The 21,568-nt window shown below is 37.9% G+C and overlaps 1 protein-coding gene across 7 annotated transcripts in view; it reads right to left on the minus strand.

Moving 5' to 3' along the window:
• Positions 1 to 21,568, minus strand: part of Il15 (interleukin 15) — a 78,981-nt gene that overhangs the window by 23,894 nt on the left and 33,519 nt on the right. For 6 of the 7 annotated variants that reach the window (XM_028753437.1, XM_028753441.1, XM_028753435.1 and 3 more), the window contains one exon: positions 16,879 to 17,000. The exons of the other annotated variant lie outside the window; for it this stretch is intronic. The gene's annotated coding sequence lies outside the window, so the exon portion shown is untranslated. The remainder of the gene's footprint in view (positions 1 to 16,878; positions 17,001 to 21,568) is intronic. 7 annotated transcript variants of the gene reach the window in all.

The following is a 21,568-nucleotide window of genomic DNA, read 5'->3' on the forward strand; positions in this document are numbered from 1 at the left end:
GAGAGAGAGAGAGAGAGAGAGAGAGAGAGAGAGAGAGAGAGAGAGAGGAGAGAGAGAGGAGAGAGAGAAAGACAGAGAGACAGAGAGAGAAACAGAGACAGGGACAGAGACAGAGACAGAGACAGAGACAGAGATGTTTTCTATCTGGTGGAAAAGGGGGGATGGCAGACAGAAATTCTGAGAAAAATTAGACTTAAAATTATGTAGATGGGGCTGGAAAGATGGCTCACAGGTTAAGAGCACTGACTACTCTTGACTACTCTTGCAGAAGTCCTGAGTCCAATTCCCAGCAACCACACGGTAGTTCTCAACCATCTGTAATGGGATCTGATGCCCTCTTCTGGTGTGTCTGAAAAGAATAGCAGTGTATTCATAAAATAAATAAATAAATCTTTAAAAAAATAAAAAATAAAATTATGTAGACTGTATAACTCACTGACGATTTGGGATGGATGAGTGTCATGAAACACAGCATCCATGTTTCCAGTATGGTGAGCAGTTTCTGCTGACAGCCAGTGAAGAAATATGAGCCTCACTCCTAACCTACAAAAACCGAATTCTATCTACAAACTTTAATGAGCCAGGCAACAGATTCTTTCCAGCATCTCCAGAAAGAGATTGTTTGGCAAATCCTTTGCTTTCTACCTATACTATAGAAAGAATATCAAGTTAAACTGGACACCTATGTAACTGTGACTCTATTGAAGATGTTGTTTTAAGCTTCTTTGGTCGTGATTTCTTACACAGCAATAGAAAGGTAATTTATAGAACAATGTGTTTCAGTGCAAGTGTGGTTGACAATAGATATATACTATATATGTATTATGTTTATCAATTTTATACACACACACACACACACACACACACACACACACAACTTTATATATATATGTATATATATATATATATATATATATATATAACATAGTTGTCATAAATGATTTTAATAGAAAGTAATGAGACTATTTGTGCAATCTAGGGCAATCTATTTAGGTAATAGTTATTTTTAAGGTGTCTTTCCTTATTTTTGACATTACATTACAGTCACATCATTTTTCCTTTCCCGCCCTCCCTCAGCCCTTCTGTACACTCCTCCTGCTGCTCTCTTTCAAAATCATGGCCTCCTTTTCATCAACTGCCATTGCATACACACACACACACACACACACACACACACACACACATACACTATACATATATATATATACATATATATGTGTATTTTGTATATACATATACATATATTTTGTATATATTACAAAATATAACCTGCTCAGTCTGTATGTTACTTGCATGTGTGTTTTCATTGCTGACCATCTGATATTGTGTAACAATTATTGTGCTCTTCCCTGTAGAAGCCTATTGCTGCAACTCTAACTTTCCCTATGGTGATGAGGAAATATATCAAAGACATAAGGGAAGTATCAAATTTGGGTGATTGTGGTTGTCTGATGGTCTAGGGAATTGTAAAATTACACACACACATGCACATATTCAAAATTGTTCCCTTGGTTGTATAGTTACAACCTGAGAAAGGACCTTATGAATATTGCTCTCCCAAAGGCTATGTCATATATTATGAGACAGAACACTTCATAAATTGCATACACAGACACACAGACACACACAACCATTACATGCTTCTTGTTTTTGACACCCAAACTCATCAATACTGATCAGAAAGAGGGATTCTACAGTATTATTTACTTACATGTGAATATGTAAAAGGAGAGTAACTTTGCTACAATTTATTCCAGATGAAATTAAACATCAATTGCCCACTGCAGTGCTCTAACAACAATGAGAGGAAACAATACTGCCATGAACAAAGATAATGTCCTATTTGTCTTCCCTGAGCTCACATTCAGATGAGACAGATGAGCCTAGCAACTGCAGATCTTGGTTTATATTAGAGGAAGGTAGTGTGTGAACATATAGAAGAAGAGGTTGTGGGGGGGAGGGGAGAGGCTTTCTGCAAGAAGCAATGGAAGTGGACCCGAGACCTTCAGGGCAAGAAAGCACTCATTGAGAGGGTTTCAAGCAAAAGTGAACTAATCATTGCTCTTGTTATAGAGGCATGTAAGTGACAGCAACCTAGAAACAAACTTACTAATGCCTATTAACAGTGAAAATGGTGTGACGAGCAGGATTTTGAAATGCTGAAACTGCTAGACTTTCTCACAGGCATAAATCCTTCTTCCCTCGTGACACATCGGACAGTAGCTAATCAAAAACTCATGCCAGCAGCACCTGCAACCAGACTGAACTGAAACTTGTTGGCCTGCTTTTCTTATTATTATCTGCTACCTGTGGTTGTGAAATATGAAAAATACAATGGTTGACCATCATAAATAAAAATAAATTTACCTTTTACTACATGGCAAATTAAAACATATCCCACATGTATGTGTGTTAAAATGATCACAACAATCTGACATATTTTGTGTGTCTTTTCCAAAGTCCCATTACTGAGGAGGGGTTTCTACTTCTCTCCTCAAATCAGCACCAAGCCCTGACCATACCTGAGTAGTTATGCCCGAAACTATGTGTAAATTCCAAAGACATGATTTAAAAGGTCTGTCCTCTCTGTTCCTTCTACTGGCACACAAGAAAATTCAGTGGAGACACTAACGATTGAAACAGTATAGATGTTCATACCTGCCATCCCAATAGCCCAGATGGAAATGAAAATAAACCATGGAATCAACCAACAAAACTATGAGAAAACAAAGTATATCTAAAATTACTCTCTGTGACCTAAACTGAATATCTATATGTACAAAACTAATGTACTATAGATTTTATCAACTTCTTTGAAATAAAATATTCTCTTTTAAAAATTCTGGGTTGCAGTTTGGGAAATTTTAATCTCTATAGAAATCTCTTGCAAAAGCCACCTATCTTGGCTAATCTTGTAATTAATAAAATCCATGTAAACAAAATATATTTAATCTCTAATATCTATGTAATCAAGGGAATAAGATGGACTCATTATTCATGGCTAGTTTAAGAAATTCCTTGGTTAGATTGGACAGAATACCAGAACTCACATTTTCTTTATTTGAATAACATCTAAGACATATTTGCTTAGTCAATATTTAAAAGGATTTAACAATATCCCTTCCCAAAAGCCTAAGCATCGTGAAGTGTTGGTGTCAACCTCTGTGTCCTAAAGCTGGTATAATTAATTCTGTCTCATATTTTAAAACCCTTGTAAAGCAAGGATATCACTCTTTGTTCCTGCAATATTTGTGAACACAAGAATTATTCTTCATTAATTCCATGGACATAAAATTAGGAATTTTCTGATAGTATCCTGTTAAAATAAAGTCAACATTTAAAAAGTCTGGATTTTGTTGAACCTACATTTATAGTTGATAGACACTTTTAAAAGATGCTTCATGGCACAGACAAGAAGTGAGGGACAATTGAGAATCTTCTTCTGGACTGTCTTAGTGAGAGAAGACAGCAGTGTTTGTTCAATGCTCATCCCTAAACCTGGCATCTACATTTCACCCATCAAGGCCCAGGGATGGTACCCAAAAGAGGATAGAAAGGCTGTAAAAGCCAGAGGCAAGGAGGAATGCTAAGAAAAGTGGTGTCTGCTGGACATGGCCTGGCTGCCACAGTCAAGGGCACATAGTATCTGTGGCTGTGTGCACAAGAAAGACATGAAAGCAGAAACATGGCTAGTTGAGAAGAAGTTACCTGTGTGAGTAAGAAGAGGATAAGAGAATGTATTGGGAGATGAACATAATCACAATAAATCACATGTGTGTATGTAATTGTCAAAATGAATAAAATTTTCTTTTAACTTACAAATATTTTATGCTTTAGTGATAATGTTCAATTTTAATAGTTTCATACTCAAATTCAGTTTCTGTTACTGTGTGATTACAGCAAAGATTATTTTCTCAGTACCAACATACAGGTATTTCTCTCCATCGTTGCAATGAAGCAGCTCCACAGGAGACACCAGTTGAGTGTCTGATAATTCAGTATACTTCTGAGGCTGCCACTTTGAGACAGTGTCAGAGCTAGTGTGTTGGTGGCTCAGTTCCACAGGTGTACCCTACTTCTGACACTTGAGACACCTCTGGCCCTCTGGAATCCTGGTGAACTCCCTGCAGTTAGAGCCCTGCAACCTTCATCAGCCATATTGATTTGCTATAGCATTACCCAAAATGCCCGGAAACATATTTACTCGTTTTTTGAGAAGGATAATTTTGAAGAACAAATAACCCTCTGGGTTACTATGGTTTAAGACCCGGTATGGCCCAGATGCAGGAGCTTCTGTCCCTGTGTAACTGAGATGTACAACTCTCCTGGAGTGAGAACAATTCTGCAGCTTCCACAATGTTCTAGAAAGTTCACTGAATCCTTGTCCCTATGGCTATCTCAAAGGAGATTTCTTTGCATAAGCAGGACTGGAAAGCAAGAACGACATAGAAATTGCTAACATACTAAATGAGACCTACCCAGGCCATTGCGCCCAAGGCTTGTTGGCCCGTCTAAGCAATATTCTTCCTGCTAGCTAACTTGCAAGATCCTTGATGAAATGAGATTTTTGTGCTTTACAATCAGGTAAAGCAGGCAAGAGACCTCCTCTAAGGCCAAATCTGAGAATAAGGGTAGAACAGAGAAGTTGTAAACTGTTTTTAGTTGCTATGACATGCATTGAGGAAGAGGAAATGGGTGAGAATATCTTTAGATTTACGATCTCTGTTTAGGAAGAGAGGAGGGGCTGGTGAAGGAAGGGCAGGCCATGGTAGGGGTTTCACTGCCTGAGTCCTGCACTTGCAGTCAGAAGTGCTCCTCCAGCAGAGCAACCAAAGCTGTCCTCACATTGCCATCACATGGCAGCAAATAGAATGCTGAGTTATCTAGCAACCACAGAGAAGTCAACTTTTTAATTCACTTCTGGGAAGAGAGTAATCTAGATCCTGAGATGTACCATCTCAGTCAAGCACCTGATCTCCTTCAATGAATGCAGCAGAAGATGACAAACTGTGGCCTCCTGAGCTAAATCAGGTCAAGGATTACTTACCTTTGTTTTGTTCCACATTTTTATTTCTGAATTACACATAAATATAAAATTACATCTTAATTTATGTATAGTTTATGTTATATTGGAAATGATATATTATATGCTTTTACTTTTAACATCACATATATACTTGCATTTTAAATAGATAATTATAATATTTAATATATTAACATATGTATTAAATATACTGTTTTTACTTTAAAATATATATAATTTTATTTTAAATTATAATATATTATACTTTAAATTATATCATAATTTAAAATGTATTACAAATATATATATGTTAAAATATATACATTATACATGAATAAAAAATGGTAATCAAAACACAAAGCACATATCTACAAACATTAAAAATCACTCTCTTATCCTTTACTTCCAAACGGTTTGTCGATTCCTGGCTTTGGGCTAGTTCTACTTGGATAACCCACTACTATCTCAAACACAATAAATCTAAAGAAAAAATATCTCCTCAGATATAGCACTTTCATCTTGCAACTCTCCATCTCTCCTAGAGCCAACAGAATACAGGCATTCATCACCCACCAGCACCCTAGGATAGAACCTCTCTGCTCTCGGGTCAACTTCTCTATTCTACCTTGTCATCATGATACTGGAAGCCACACAGCCAGAACTGAGCACATCTTGCCATTGGATCCATGCAACTATCTCTTGTTCATACTTTGATTATGCTGTGAGCTCCTGACGATGGGTTTCAATCAGCATCTCTTAGTTAAGTAATGACTGTAATACGTTCGGGTCCTTTTGCTAATCCTTGATTCTAGTGCATTTTCAAGTCCTTCTCAATTATGCATGTGTATTTCCAGCTGCATTTTCATTTAGCTTCCAACAGGAAGACACTTGTGCCACTTCACTTTGGATATGAGAATGAGGAAGCCATATCCTCTTTATGTTTTGCATTTTCAAATATAAAACACAGAGTATTTCAAGATCAATGGTGACACGAGCAATAGGTGCGCATGATCAAGACCTCTGATCTCATCTGGTTATCTGTTAATAATTTTTGCGTCACAGCAACTTTGACAGGAAACATTATCATCATGTTAAGTATAATAAAGCTGAGGTCCAAAGAAGTTGCATATTGTCTTATACTATTGCCGTGATAAAATGCTATAACCCAGGCAACTTGGGAAAGAAAGGATTTATTCTGCTTACACTTCCACACCACAGTTCATCACTGAAGAAAGTCAGGACAAGAACTCAAACAGAGCAGGAACCTGGAGGCAGGAGGAAATGCAGAGGCCATGGAAGGGTGCTGCTTACTGGCTTGTTCTCCATGCCTTGCTCAGCCTACTTTCTTGTAGAACTCAGAATTACCAGCTCAGGACTGGCTCCACGCACAGTGGGCTGGGCCCTCCCCCATTGGCCCTCCCCCATCAACTACTAATTAGGAAAATGTCCTAAGGGCTAGCCTACGGTCCTATTTTATGAAGGCATTCTTTCAATCAAGGATACCTCCTCTCAGATGGCCCTAGCTTGTTGAGACAAAACTGGCCAGCAGACATCTTTGTCCAAGATTTCCCAGATTATAGCATCATCAGAAGAGAAAGTCAAGAAGCCTCTTTTGAGAATTACGCCAGGGTCATCTCCAATGACCCTGTTGACAGTCCCCACTATGTAGGCTTCCCCAGGATGCCATCTTGGAGATGAAATTTGGTCTAAATCTGGTTTGTCAATATGAAGAGAAGAAATGCTATCAGTGAAGACTCACTATGAGGATGACATACATTCTGTCGTCCTTCCAGGAGACTGGGACAACAAATAAAACTAAAGCAGAAGCCAACATGCATGGACTAACTTCTCATCCCAGAGCTGGTACCCATGGGAAGGGAGGTGACTATCATTGGTAGTGAACTTAGTAGTCTATATCCAGAATTACCAACAAGAAAGCCATCCCAGTCTGGGAGAAATCAATTGTGGCAGTGTGACTAGGATGAGAGTTAGTTGGCCAAAGAAGGACTGAGTTAAGAGACACAAACCTCCTCTCTGGAAAAATAAAGAGGTTTCTGCCAAAACTCACAGGGAACTTGAAAGGGAGAGGAGGATTTTGTACTGGAGCAACAGTTACAAGATTGCTTAAAGGGAGCTGAACCAAGCATGTCAGAGAGAATGTAGTCATGCAGCCTGGGAGACTGACAGGCTCAGAAGTGCACCAGTGTGTCCTCACAAAAAGCCCTTCATTCAGAAAGCGAGGGTATGCATATGTTCTAGGTTCATGTGACATTAATGCAGAAACAATCATTAATAAAATTACAAATGGTGTCAACACAATTATATAGTATGTATTAATAAAGAGGAATTATTCACTCTACAATCTTTCCGTGCTCAAATTATATTTCTGGTAAAGTGAGCTTTACTAACTGTGACAGTAGACAGAGCTTAATGTCCCATAATAAAAATGTTCACAATGCCAGACTACAGAATATTAACATAGCCTGTTGTACCAGAAGATTTAAATGAAGAGATTAAATAAGTAAGTTCATTAAGGGTTGATGATGATGGTGATAATTCTACATATCCATGCAGATCTGAATAACCCCCAGAGTGTTCTAACAGTGTGTTTTATGCATTTTAAGAATAAGAGAAAAATAAACACACTCACATTATCAAGCACTCTTAGAGAATTTAACAAAAAAGGGCAAGGGTTTCAAAAACTCAGTGTTTGAGTCAACTCCACCCTTCCTTCCTCCAACAGAAGAAACAGAGCCCTCAAAAGCAGAAGACCATCTCGTTCCTTCATTTTTTTTCTGACTGGACAAAATGCATCCTCTTTTAAAAGACACATAGCATGTGAATAGTGAGTTAAACCACGGGTGAGAAGACAGAAGTGCTCCTCACAGTGAGTCACTGCTGAAATTCCAGGCAGGCTTGCTCTCACTTTTCATCCCTTTTACATTGCCCCGTAGATAAGCCCATCACCATCTCAAGAGATAATAATGCAAACACTATGGCTTTTCTTTTTAAGCATCTGCTACAAGTTAAGTACTGTGCAAGTTGTGTTACAGACTAAGGAATGGTCACATGCCTAGGACATTTATGATGCACATCTGATAATAGTCTCCATTTTACAAGTAAAGATAACAGCACAGGAAGCTTGTGTGAGGTTGTAATAAAACTACTAAATGGCAAATCTGGGATCTAAATTCCACTCAGTTCAATACTAAACACATAGAGGTTTATGCAAATACAGCCACCACTATTTACAAGGAGAAAACACAATAGCCATGACTTCTATAATTATACAATTGACAATGTTCAACAAACACCGGAGGTGCCACAAAAACTGAAATGCCAACATCTATGATACATTGAGGAAAATGTCAATAATAAATAAAAGATATATAACTAATAACTTTTTTACATATTACTCTATATCGCAGCACTATGCAGGAGAAATAGATTATAGAGTTCTTAGGAATGATTATAATAATGAAAAGATTGGTATTACCTAGAGAAGACAGGTGTAGATGAGAAGACAGATGACCAGTTAAATAATTTCAGGTGTGAACTTAATCCTTAAATGGAAATACTACACATTACAAAAATATCACTTTTTTTCCAAAAATATTTCCTAAGAAATGAAACTGAAAGCAAAGTTTACATACAAGAGCTGATTAAGGAAGTAAAGTGGACACTGTGTTCCTGAGTTCATCTAGAAAATAATCCACTGGTACAGACACTATTTAAATAGTAAAAGAACAGAGAGGAAGCAGACAGAGTGGAGCTCACAGTCCACTGGTTTATGAAAACATGGTTTATGATCCTTGAAATAAGTCTGTCTATGGAACTTTTTAGATCTGCATCTTGAAGCAGCAGGTTAGCAGAACCACTTAGCAGAGCCCATGAAACAATTAACCTACTTTTTCAGAGAAAGCATAGAGTCTCAGCTTATATCATGTGACAAACTGAAAACTGCAGATTTTTAAAACAAAGCTATCAAGATGAAAAGTAACTGATTTCTGGCTAGAGATATAGAGTTGGTATTTTTAATTCAAAACAGGAAAAACAGCAGGTTTGATAACATACATGTCATTAAGTTCTATAATTTAACACATAGTAAAATTATAAGGTTAATGGAGTTCATAAAGTAAAATAAATATGTTAACATATAGCTCCTTGATATAGGAAGTGATTATAAAAATTTAAGAATTTTTTCATATCTTTCTATTTCTAATTATAAAAGAAATTGGGCAGGTAGTTTCAAAGTATGAAAAAGCAAACAGTAAATGAATACACCATAAAACTCAGTCTCTATGGTATTCAAGAATGATGTCATCTTTATACTTTACGAAGTTGACTAAAGCTAAAGCTTTGTGAGGCAGTGGAATAGGCTCAGTGGGTAGGGCAACCTGTGGGTTGCCAAGACCAATGGCTTGAGTTCCATGCTGGGAACTCTCATGGTGAAACAGGAGAAATGACTCCTGAAAATTGTTCTCCATTCTCCACACTGGTGCACTGCCCCCATACTCTAACTCTAGCATATAAATAAATAAATAAATAAATAAATAAATAAATAAATGCAAATTATAAAATTACTAATTTGCATTCTCCTTCAGTTATCTATAAAGGCCATGTTTGGATGCAAATATAGCCACTGACTACAGCGACTGAAGACACAAACTAGATATAATGATTCTCACCTCCAAACCTTGCACATGAAAGGTAAAAGCAGGAAGATCAGGGTCCATGGCCAGCCTCTCTAAATAGGGAGCATATTTGAGCTATCCAGAGCATTTCACCTCTGCTCTGAAGGAGGTCAAAGGTGAGAATAAAAGAAATAAGAAACACATTGTGAAATGATACTCATAAAAACCGGCCTCCAAACCCTGCCCATAAACTGCTTTCTGCTCTACCCTGGGTCATTAGGCAGTGCTTCCCAATAGTTCTTGTCCATCCTGAAAAATTTCCCTGTAGAATACAAACATGTGTAGGACATAGACTTTCAATCCATCATTTCTTTGGTAAATATTAAATAACAAGTAGCATTTTGTATGTTGTTGAATATCTATTAATGAGCTGAAAGGTCATTTATATTACTTTTATGCAAAATGTTTATTCAAGTTCTTTTTCCACACTTGGCCTTGGACACATCCTTCTCTATTCACATCCCCACAATTTCCATTAGAGAAAAAATCCCTACCTGTCCCCTCCAACCTCAGTTCATCAGTTTCATTTTCAATTTCTCCAGATTGAACTTTTTCCCAACCAAGGGGAGTTTTATACAATGAGCCAAGTTTATGTTTTTAAAGATGCCTGTTTTAGATGTTGGAAGTGAGTAAGAGTTGGAATTTTCCAATGAGATGCTTCGGGAGTTTCTAAGTAACGAGACATCAAAATGTAAGAGCTTTACTTCAATCATTTGGTTTTGAGTCCTAGTTCTCCCTCCTGATAATTGAGCTGGTCCAACATCACCAAGACACTTGAGGTTTAAGCAGCACCATCCCATTTGTACCTTTATCAGAACTGCCTCTAGCATTTCGTCATTCGTTATGCCATGCTGTCTGGGATACAGCTGTGTATATATATATATGCATAAATGCCATGTTTATAAAATGTCTCCTACTTTGTTGAGTCATTGTTATCATGTATGAATTCAGGCATATATGTATTGGCTGTCTGTACATGTGCCTATGGGTGTGTCTATGTGAGCATGCAGCTACACATACAAGTGTGTGAGTGTGTAGATGGAGGTCAGAGGTCAGCATCTACTGTTTCCTTTGATGGTTCTCCACCTAAATTTTTTGAGGCAGCATCTCTCTGAAACTGCAGCTCATTGTTTCATCAAGGTTGAGTAGTCAATGAGCTCTGAGGATTCTGCTAGCTTTAACCTCAGCCCAGTGTTGGAGTTACCAATGCAAGGCTCTGAATACAGCTTTAAATAGGTGCTAGCTATCCGAACATGAATCCTCACACCACTGAGTCAAGAACCTTACCTACCGAGCCTTCTTACCAGCCCTGATTTATCATTATTTTCTCAACATCTGTAAGTACTATTGAATATTTTTCAACGAAATTTTTCCATCTGTAAACATTTGCATACTGTTTTCCTTTGGTTTCTAGGATATGATGAATTATTTTTAGACAATAAGCTTTGATTTCTAGGATAAATCTTATTTGATCATAATATATTATTCTTTCAATGAACATCTAGATTCTTTTTAGTATACTAAAGTTTTGGAAATTATGTTCATAAATTAATAAGTTAGGGAATCTACCACAATATTAATATGAACCAACATTAACTCAAATAGCCTTATTTGGAAGGTGTTATAGCATTTCATTGACTTGAGAACACCATTTTATCAGGGAAGACAACACAATGCAAAGTATGTTTTTTAAAGATCACAACTTTATGGTAGAAAGGAGAAGCAGTCAAATGCACTATCACCACAGACACTTCCTAAACATTTCTTTTAAAATCCAATGTAACAGAAAGTAAAAGAAAAGTTCAGCGCACGTGGTATAGGTATTAGACCTAATGTGGGTCCAGCTGGTTCGTGTGGTACACAGCATTCAACAATGGCACAGCTCATCAACAATGGCACAGCTCACGCCATGTACAAGCCCTCCTGGAACACTACCAAAATTAAGCACATGTTGTGTCAAGAAAGCCATTACAAAAATCCTGCCTGTGAAACTGAGCAAAGAAATAGATGATATAAGAACTTTTCAATTGCTTGAAAATGAAGCAACGCAGGTTTACCTAGTCTGTGGGATAGCATAGAAGTCCCAGGAGACATCAGAAGAGCAATAAAGACATCAATAAAGAAAATAAGATGTTATCTTTAAACATGGGAGTATTTACATAAGTGAATTTCTGGGAAAGCTAGAGATTTTAAACTGGGAAAATAAGAGGAAATGGGAAAGTCAGTTCAGGGGAGGGCTACAGAGTAAACATTTCCAGTGCAGAGAGGCGAGCAAGTTGTGCTGTAAGACTGTAAGGAGTTACTCATAGACAAAGAAAAGGGAAGAAAGTTCTGGTAACTTCTGCCTTGTGAATCAGAATCAAGTAGGAACATTTTAAGTTTCCATGGGAGAAAGGAAACAATTCAGACAGATGCCTGAATCTGTCTGTTTGTATGGATGTGGTGACACTCATTGGCACTTGGGTACCAGTTCTGTCAACCCCAGTTTCCTTGTGAGATGATACCACCAAGAGACATGCCATTTCCTTCCTATGGCTTTATCTCTTCATTTGTAGATGAGCTCTGGGATGCTCAGACCATGCACAGCCTTTTCTGCTTCTTCCAGCAACTGTTGCTGCCTGGATTAACTTCTCAGTCAGCAGGGCATGTTGCCTCTTGGAATACTCAGTTGCTGGTGGTTCACTGTTACCAATGGGTTTCCTCCATGCCTCTCTATCCCCTCTATCTCAGGGGAGGTTCCCACACAAAGATAGCCTCAGTTGCTTGGCCTACAAAGGCCACAGTTTGGATTTCACAGTATCTTTCAACATTTCTTGAGCTTTGGTATAGAACTATTTATGAGAGCCACCCTCCCCCCAACCCCGGTCCCTGCCATCAGGTCCAACCTCTTTATTCTCCATCTGCTTTCCTGTAAAATGACTTATTTTAATATAAATTTAAGTAGTAGATTAATCAAACACAACTGTATTTCCTTACCTTTGCTAGTTTCCCAATAACCATACAGAGAAACTCAGATTTATTAAACTTGTCTTGAGCCAAATACTGAGCAATAATTACTCTGTTCTAAACTTGCAAGCTAGTTGGACTTCCTCCCAGACAACATTCCCATTTTATTTGCATTTCTTTCTCCTTTTTGATTCAGCTCTGTTCTTCTAATGTTTTTGTCAACCTCTCCTCAAGGTTCCCTCCCTCACTTTCTGATTCTTTCTCCACCCCTCCTACAATCAGAAATTTCACTTTCTTCTCTCAGAAGCTCTGTATTGGTTCATTGGCTTTTATTAGCACGGTAGAAAATGAATGATGTTTCTCAATGTTTATACAAACTTGAGACAGGAACTTCTAAGAATAAACATAACAAAGCCATGTCTGGATTGAAACAAAAAATGATGGCAGAGAAATCAACATTTGAATAACACAAGGATGACCTTTATACAGTGCACAAAGAATTATGCCTACAGTTTTCAGAAAGATATTTACATTTGGCATTAACTGTGTCCATCTTCCTTATGGAACCAAAAGAGTTCCTGGAAAGTCAGCATTGGTGAGGTAGCAATGTTAGGAAGACTCACAGAGATGATCAAATCAGTGTTCACATATATTCTATAATAATACCTGTAAGGTCTAATGTCTGTGATGGATACTCTGGCTATCAGCTTGGCTGAATTGAGAAGAGGCTCAGAAAACTGGTAATCCATACTTCAGGGGGTGTGTATGGAGGGGAATTTTGGAGAGACTGCTTCCTAGGTGAATGAGCAGGGCAAATAGGAATCCCAAGAGGTGGGAGTAGTCGTGGGCAAAATGAACCACAAAAGTAGAAGTGGGAAGCCAGCCTTCATTCATGCTCTCCCCTCCTGATCAAGTTCACTTACTTGTTGCTGTTGCCTGTGGACATAAAACTCCAGGCTTTTTAATTATTGACCGCAGACTTGCACTAGAGGCTCTGTAAGTACTGCCAGGCCTCTGGACTTAGACCAGGGCTGTCCCTTGGCTCTTCTATCATTCTGAGGCTTCTAGCTTTTCCAGTCTCAACAGATTTAGCTCTCCACCCTCCAAGCAGTCACTGCTGGATTTCTCAGCCTCTGTGATGTTCTGAGTCAGCTCAGTAAGTCCCAGTTTATAATAATATACGCTTTTGGTTCTGTTTCTCTGTAGAAGCCTGAGTAATATGCCCAACCTTCAAAACTTTTTCTAACAAAATTGTTAGAAATATGCGCAGAGTCATACACAAAAGAAATGCATTCCATTGAGTATTTCTAAAATCTACCCAAATTAAAGAAATCAATGATAGAGTTTAATATATTTTAAACTGTATTACTATATGCAGGATAATACTTACTTCTGTCATGCCATAGAAAAAAATGACATGATTTAGTGTTAAGTACACAAAGCTATAAAGCAAATTTTTCATATTTTTTTATAGAGAGTGTGTAGAAAAGTAACTCTAGAAAGAATCGAGTAATGGATTACCTGTTAGTCATTACATAACTGGTAATATGTCTCACACTTCACACTTCTCTGCAGACTACACTTTTACTATAATGAGCACACATTATTTTAATAATCAGAAGAATAGTAAGAAATATAATTGAAAGCTTTAGTGAAATAGAGTTTAACATGGGTATCAGGACGACCATAACCTATAGGCTGTGGTACCAGCTGAAATACAAAGGAGAAGGCTTAACACGAAAACACACAGCAGAGACTCCTGAAGTAGAAATTTCTGGTTCCTTTGAAAAATGAGTTATGTCATATGATGTTTTGCTGAAGCAGACAAGTGAAAGGATATTTTGCTGAAGGAGACACATGAGAAAGGGCACATGATGTTTAGGAAGAATATAAATATGACCACACAGACAGTGGGAGGGGGCTGTGGCATTGGTTCACTTTGCTCTGCCTTGGTAGTCTTCACTGATGGTATTTGTTCGCCTTGCATCAAGTTGCTGATCTTTGCTTGTGGTGACTTCATAGAGAGTAAGTCATCAAAGAATTTCTCATGATATTCTGGCCACTTCTTGCTGCTTCAGTGGACTTGGGCCATTTGGCAGAGCCTTGCAATTTCTTTTGGATCGAGTTGTTGTTACTGATTCATGTTTGCATTTTGCTAGTAGACTGAACTGCTGATATCCTGACAATGAAGATTGGAATTGCCCAAAGAACTCTTTCTAAACAGGTCCACAACCCCTGTTTCTTATCAACCTTCCTTTCCCACTACCTCTGGTGGGTGGCAGGTTAGAAGGGAGGTTGAAGCATTTAAGAACCCTTATTAAAGTAGGTTTTGAAAAATCTAAGCCTACAGACCTTGTATTTACATACCACATAAACAAACTTTTCATTATACAAACATTTATTTTCAGGGTTTAAGAAGTAAAGAGCATGAAGAATGCTACAGGTGAGATGGGCCAACAGGACTTTCACTGCAGCCCAGGGTTCTTGACTGTAGGACCTATGAAGATTCTCAATTGAGTGTCCAAAAGAAAAGCTGCTTTGGTGGCAAAACTCCTATTTCAAATTGTGCTTCTTTGTATCCTTAGGACAGTAAAGAGCCAAGGGTCACTAAGTGACAAATTGTACTTAATTGTCTGTGTTCTAGATGCAAATTAAAAGATTCCTGAAGTCTCTAATTCAACTTAACCTAAATTTTCAACCTTCCCTCACATCCACTGGAAAAGCTATCAGTGGCCATCATTCTATAGTCAGTTGAAGGACCTGTTTTCAAGCATTCAAACACAGAAAGCCAGAATGAAATTATTTAGGGAATCCAGAAGAGTCGAAAAAATAAATTGATAAAGCATGTGACACTTTTCTTATCTTCAGGAGCCTTATTTGTTACTGGCTACTACAGGGTAGGGCATGTGCTCTTTATGTTTCTTATATCCTTCAGGTGCAGTTTGAGTCAAAGAAAACTCTGCCACCACAGCTTATTAGTCCTGTAGTTTATCACATGAAATTTTAAAAAATATGATGGTTATTTTTAAGTTATTTTTATGACTATCTCACAGTGACAAGGTAATTTGAAGCTATAGTGTTTTTGCTAAAAATGACCCAATTTCTATAACTTCAACATCCAGGATACTGCCCTGTCTCTTCCTTGAGCCCCATGGCAACAATCCCTAAAGTGTGTATGTCTGAAACTCTAAGCGCAATTTGATTCTTGAGTTCAGGAAATTTTCCATGTAATTTCTAGGAACCAGTTTCCTTTCAAGAAAGCCTGGAAGATCACTGAGTAAATTTCTGTTTACAGTGCCCAGGACATATTGTTCACACTTCTTCCTTCAATTTTTATTATCTTTATAATTTTCCAACAACAAAAATGATTGAAGAAGACAGGAATTACTTTCTCATTCTGGGTTCTGGTAAAGTTATTCTTCTAATACCCCTGTTCACTTCTATAACCTCCTTTAACTTTTGCACTGTCAATCTTGATCTGACCACACACTACAGAATTTTGTCTGAATGTGACACAGAAATTACTACTCAGAATAACAATGAAAGATATGTACTTATCAATAAAATGCCAGAGCTTAGTTTTCTGGGTATGTGTTTGTTTGTTTGGTTGGTTGGTTTGGTTTGGTTTGCTTTGCTTTGTTTTTAACTCCCCACACTGAAAGTGCCTAGACGGTGTTCTCAAATGGTTTTCAAATGTTGCAATTATTCATCGAAACAAACAGACTAATGCCATTTTCTAATCAGTTTGCAGTAACATACTCATTGAAGGAAGGGATTTTGCAATTACTTTTGTGTGAAGCATGAAATATCCCATTCCATCAGATTACCTAGTAACAGAGCAGACAGTGAGAGAAAGAATGTATTCAACACGGGTGCCAGAACCACCTGGTTTGGAAACGATGCTCTGCTGGGGACAGTCATGTTTATCAATGACCAAGGTTACTACCTACCCACGTGACAAGAGATGACTCGTCAGGAATCAGATGGCCTAAAATATTTTTGATCTGATTCTGGGTAAAAGAAAATACCCACCTCTGTTATGTGGCATACTCTCTGTCCTCTCAAACGCTTGTAAAGTCTGGCATTTTCTTAAAGCTTGAGTGTAAACAATGGTACGTTGCTTGTCATGGCCTATTTATTGTTTGTCACATTATATTATATTACATTACATTATTGTTACATTATTGCATGATACAATTCTTAAAGCTTGCTTACTTGGCCTCCTGTAGGGTGATTATCTGCTGACATGGGCTTCTGTGCTCTTAACGACCTCACCAGCATGGACCATGAAGAGACACTGCTTTGGAGAGCCGAAGGGCCATGTGTCAAAGTGGATTCTGTAGGATCAAAAGACAAGGCTTAAAGAGATAAAATTCATACTGACTCTTTTTCTCAGTGTTATGGTTAAGTATGGACCTGTTCATGCTGTTAAAGACTTGTGTAGAGAAAACTTAAAAATCTAGATCTGAATTGTTTTTTCAAAAAATCATTCCTAAAGTCTTCAGTTCTCCATAATATAATTGATGCCCATGTTGACCATAACTCTAATAATAATTCAAAGCAAATAGGATGTGAAAGATAACTGTGGGCTTTATATCAGTTACAAAATCTAAGCAAGATGATAGAAGTTGGTTGTATACATCGGTTCTAAGGTTTTCTACTGAGGTACTTAGAATGTGTGTGTGTGTGTGTGTGTGTGTGTGTGTGTTCATTTACAATGCATATCTGCTTAAGGGGTTTGTTTACACTTTAGAGAAGCTTAAAATAGCCTACCTCCTATTTTGCTTTTTGAAAGTATACACTTTATGCTTTTCAAAAGAGTAAAATAATATTTTCTATCTTTTAAAATAATTAAAAAACACCTTACCCACACTTTACCCGTTTACAGAGGGATTAATGATATGAAGGATATCATATTTATAGCTTTAATATTATCTTAGATAAGTTCTTCTGCTCATTTTGGGGTAATAGAAGTTTTGAATAAAAAATTAAAAAGAAGAAGCAGCATTGTGTTGCCTAAAATACCCAAGTGAGTTTTTGTAAGAGGGTTTAGATATTAGCTCTAATTCATAGAGAGGGGAGCTCTCTTACTTAGCATTTAACTTCAGCAGCCCACTCCAAGACGTCGTCTCTAGTCCACATAGGGAACAGTGAATACCAGGGAGGAGAGGGAAAGGCAAAGACTGAGGTGCCACCCAAGAACATTCCTCCTAAAGGATTAATGCTCTCACAAGAAGCAAGCTTCTCCCTGCCCTTCTCTTCCCCACTCATCCTGTCCTCTGCTTCTTTCTTTTCTCCCCTACAATGTAAAAACATGGCAAGATGATAGCCATCTCTGTACCAGGAAAAATCATCTCTCACCAGAACACAAGTCAGCTAGATTCTTATTCCTAAAATCCCCAGCCTCCAGAATTGTAAGAAACAAATTCTTCCTGTTTAAACCACTCAGTCTCTAGAATTCTGTTATAATACCCAAAGCCGACTCATACAATTATAACATATCCCTACAGACCAAGAAAATTGATTTGCCCTTAAATATACCTGTAGAAAGGAATAAAATAACTGAAAAAAAATATGAAGGCTTTGCTTCCAGTGCTTCTCAAATCTTGTGTGTTCTCACTGATGTCCGACTGTGGTTCCTGTTGCTGCGATACAGACTATATGCAAAAGCAAGTTGGATTGGAAAGGGTATTTATAATTCAGCCCTCAGTTTGTAGTATACTTTCAAGAGAAATTAGGGCAGGAACTAAACAGAGGCCATGGAGGAAAACTTTACTGGTCTGTTCTCTATATCAGCTGGCTTTTATATACCACTCAGACTAGCTGTCCAGGGATGGCACCACCCACAGTGGCTGAGACCTCTCCTAACAATCATTAGTCAAGAAGATGACTCTATGGGGAACCTGGAGGGCATTTTCTAACAGGAGTTTCCTCTTCCCAGATGATCCTGGCTTCTGTCAAGTTGACAGAAATCTAACAAGCACGAGGAAACTAACATAGTCAGATTTGATGAGCCACTAGACCAAGAATCAGAATTGAAAGTGAGAAGTTCAGCCTGTCATCCACCATAGGCCAGTGCAGAAGCACTGTTAAGGAGAACTCATATCTGTCAAGGAGGAGCATCCCTAACCAAGGTCCCCTACCCAGAAGTCTTCAATCCTTCTTAGCTGCTCCAGGAGGAATTTAGCCCCTTAGTGCTCTACCATCTTCTCAGTCTCCAACTTGAGGGAGTTAGAATCAGAAAGAAGCTAGAAATCATGTTACATGGTCTGTAGTGTTTCCCCTACTGAGCTACAGGTCTGGCTTAATTAGGGAACATGGGCATAAGACCCTCAGTATAGGACTAGATAATTAAATATAGTTACACAGCTGTCCCTATATAAAAATTAGAGAAAGTAATAAAAATTAAAAATAGGCAACAACTTACCCCCCCCTCCAAAAAAAAAGGCCTGGAAAACACCTTGTGGCTTTTGAAGTTTAAAATTGTAATTTGAATGCATCTATGGATTCAAGCATTAAGTGTGAAAAAAATAATAGCAAATGTTAAAAGTATTAGACAAGGGATGTTTAGTTACTTTCATTACTAATTAATCAAGCAACTATGAAATATGTCTATGTTATCTTGCATAAAGGTACTTAGGCTACATGGTGCTTGGTAAGACCGTGACCATGTCACTTAGCACTCTGAAAACCCAACACCATGTCTCATTCAAAGGAGATAACAAATATATTTAACTGAATTACCACCATGCAGTGACCAAGTTAAGACCTTTTGCTTTGTTTTTGTTAGAAAAAACTCTAGAAATGGTGAACAACTATTATTTTCTTTGAAGGTATTTTTTGTGCCTGACTTTTTTGTTTCTAACCTAGTGATCCACATCTTGAAAAACTCCAGAGCTGTGCTGTCAAACTGTGCACAGTAGCCACAAATCCTACGTGACCGTCTGAGAGTAAATGAAGTAAAAGAGAACAAAACCAGAAATCCACTTCCTCTCTGGAGCCAACCACATCTCTGATGCTGAAAAGCTGGGGCACATGCAATTTTGAAACATGACTTAGTCACCAGCTAGCAATACCACAGCATTCATGAGTTAACTCAAGATATTTTCACCTGTGGAATTGAGACAGTGGTAATGTCTACCTCACAGGATGACTGCAATTCTGCAGCTCATGCGTGTGAGCTGTGTAAAACAGGCCATGGCACACAGAGAAGACTCAAATCTACTGCTGTATCTATATTATGATTTTATGTTTATATTTGATTTTCAATGCTACTGGTGATTGGTTGACTGTGAGTTATCAGATCTAAGAACAGGAGCCAGTAGATTTGTACCTGAGATGGCGATGGTCTACTTGAGCTGACACGCTTCTAGATAGGGTTTTAAAATTCTGAAGAAAATTCTCAAAGATCATGAAAAGATGGGCAAAGCCACACAGCAGAACAGGAGGGTGAGGTTTTCAAAGGTGGAGAGTTTGAGATGTTTCAAATAACATAGGGACTGCAGAGGTAGAAGAATGAGAGTAGAGAAGATATTAGAGGAATAAGGCCAAGATGATGGAAAGTGATGGGGCATAGGCAGGAAGAAGCTCTGTAGTCTTTCCTCCTCAAGAACATATATTGTTCTTTCCATTCCATAGGCCAATCCATATCTTGTTTATTTGTAGCACCAAAATAGCCTATCCAGGCTTAACTTTAATAGTGGTCACTTCTGCGCTCCTTCATTCTTTCTCCATGTTATCTTTATATGATAAAACTATTGTGCATGTGTATTACACTTAAATTTTAAAAATAGATATGAAAAGCTGTTTCCTGAACTTTGGGGATTGGCTATTAAAGATAAACTACCTCCCTCCAGTCCAGAGAAATGTAATAAATACAAAAAGTCCCCAGGTATGCATTTAAAATAAAGGCTCTGCTTTTGATTCCTTGTGTTATTTAGATAAAAAGATCCCTATAAAGTGTCTTCTTCATTATAAAAATCAGCAAATCATCACTAAAGAATTTTCCAGTTCTGCCACTACCGATAATTGTTTAACTATTAAGGTGTATGCTATGATTTATAGCAGTCCTGCTGATTCCAATCACAGGGTGATCACTCAGCACTGCCACAGAAGACACACCCCATCTGTTTGTCTCGGGAAACACTGCATGACAACTGTAATGATGCGTACCTGCTATCACCTACTGATAACATTCCGTCAGAAGAAATGACAGCCTAATGACACAGCTCAACTCCTTCTGACAAATGACCAAATTCAAATATTTCTATTGTCTCCTGCAGAAGTGAGCAGTGTGATTACCACAGTCCTCAGGAATAACGCCATAAGATAAAGCAATCTAGGACAAAGTTGTTATTTTGTTGAATACTGATATACTTTTGACCACATAATTCCTTGGGGTCTATCCTGTCTACAGTCTCACCATCAGTGACTGCCATTTGCCTTTGTTTTAATTATTCTTGCTGATGAGACATCAGACATTACTTATTTTGAATATTTGCCCTTTTGTGCAACATAGAGAGGGTTTACACTGTATATCTCAGTCTACAGAGTAACAAGAGGTTCCTGGAGTGATCCCAGGTATCATTTGTGTACAGCATTGCTTGATGGGCCCTTTGTGACAAGGGAACAAAGTGTCTAGCAGCAAGCCAACAGCTTGCTGAAATGCCAAGATTCAGGCTGTTTCTATTAACCAAGTTTATTTGCTAGTTGGCATAACAAACTTCAGAGTTCCTGGGCAATGAATGTGGCTACTGTTTTTCTTCTCCCTGGCCTGGTCAGCAGATAGTATCCACATTCTCAGTTGTCATTGTCTTTTCTTCTATAGGGATTATGTGTACTTATTTCCGGGAAGCCAGTAGCGCTCTGACTCCCAAGACAAGGGACTTAGTTTATAATTATATCT

Source organism: Grammomys surdaster, unplaced genomic scaffold (assembly GCF_004785775.1).
Source record: "Grammomys surdaster isolate TR1022 unplaced genomic scaffold, NIH_TR_1.0 125947, whole genome shotgun sequence".
In the NCBI taxonomy this organism is placed as follows: domain Eukaryota; kingdom Metazoa; phylum Chordata; class Mammalia; order Rodentia; family Muridae; genus Grammomys; species Grammomys surdaster.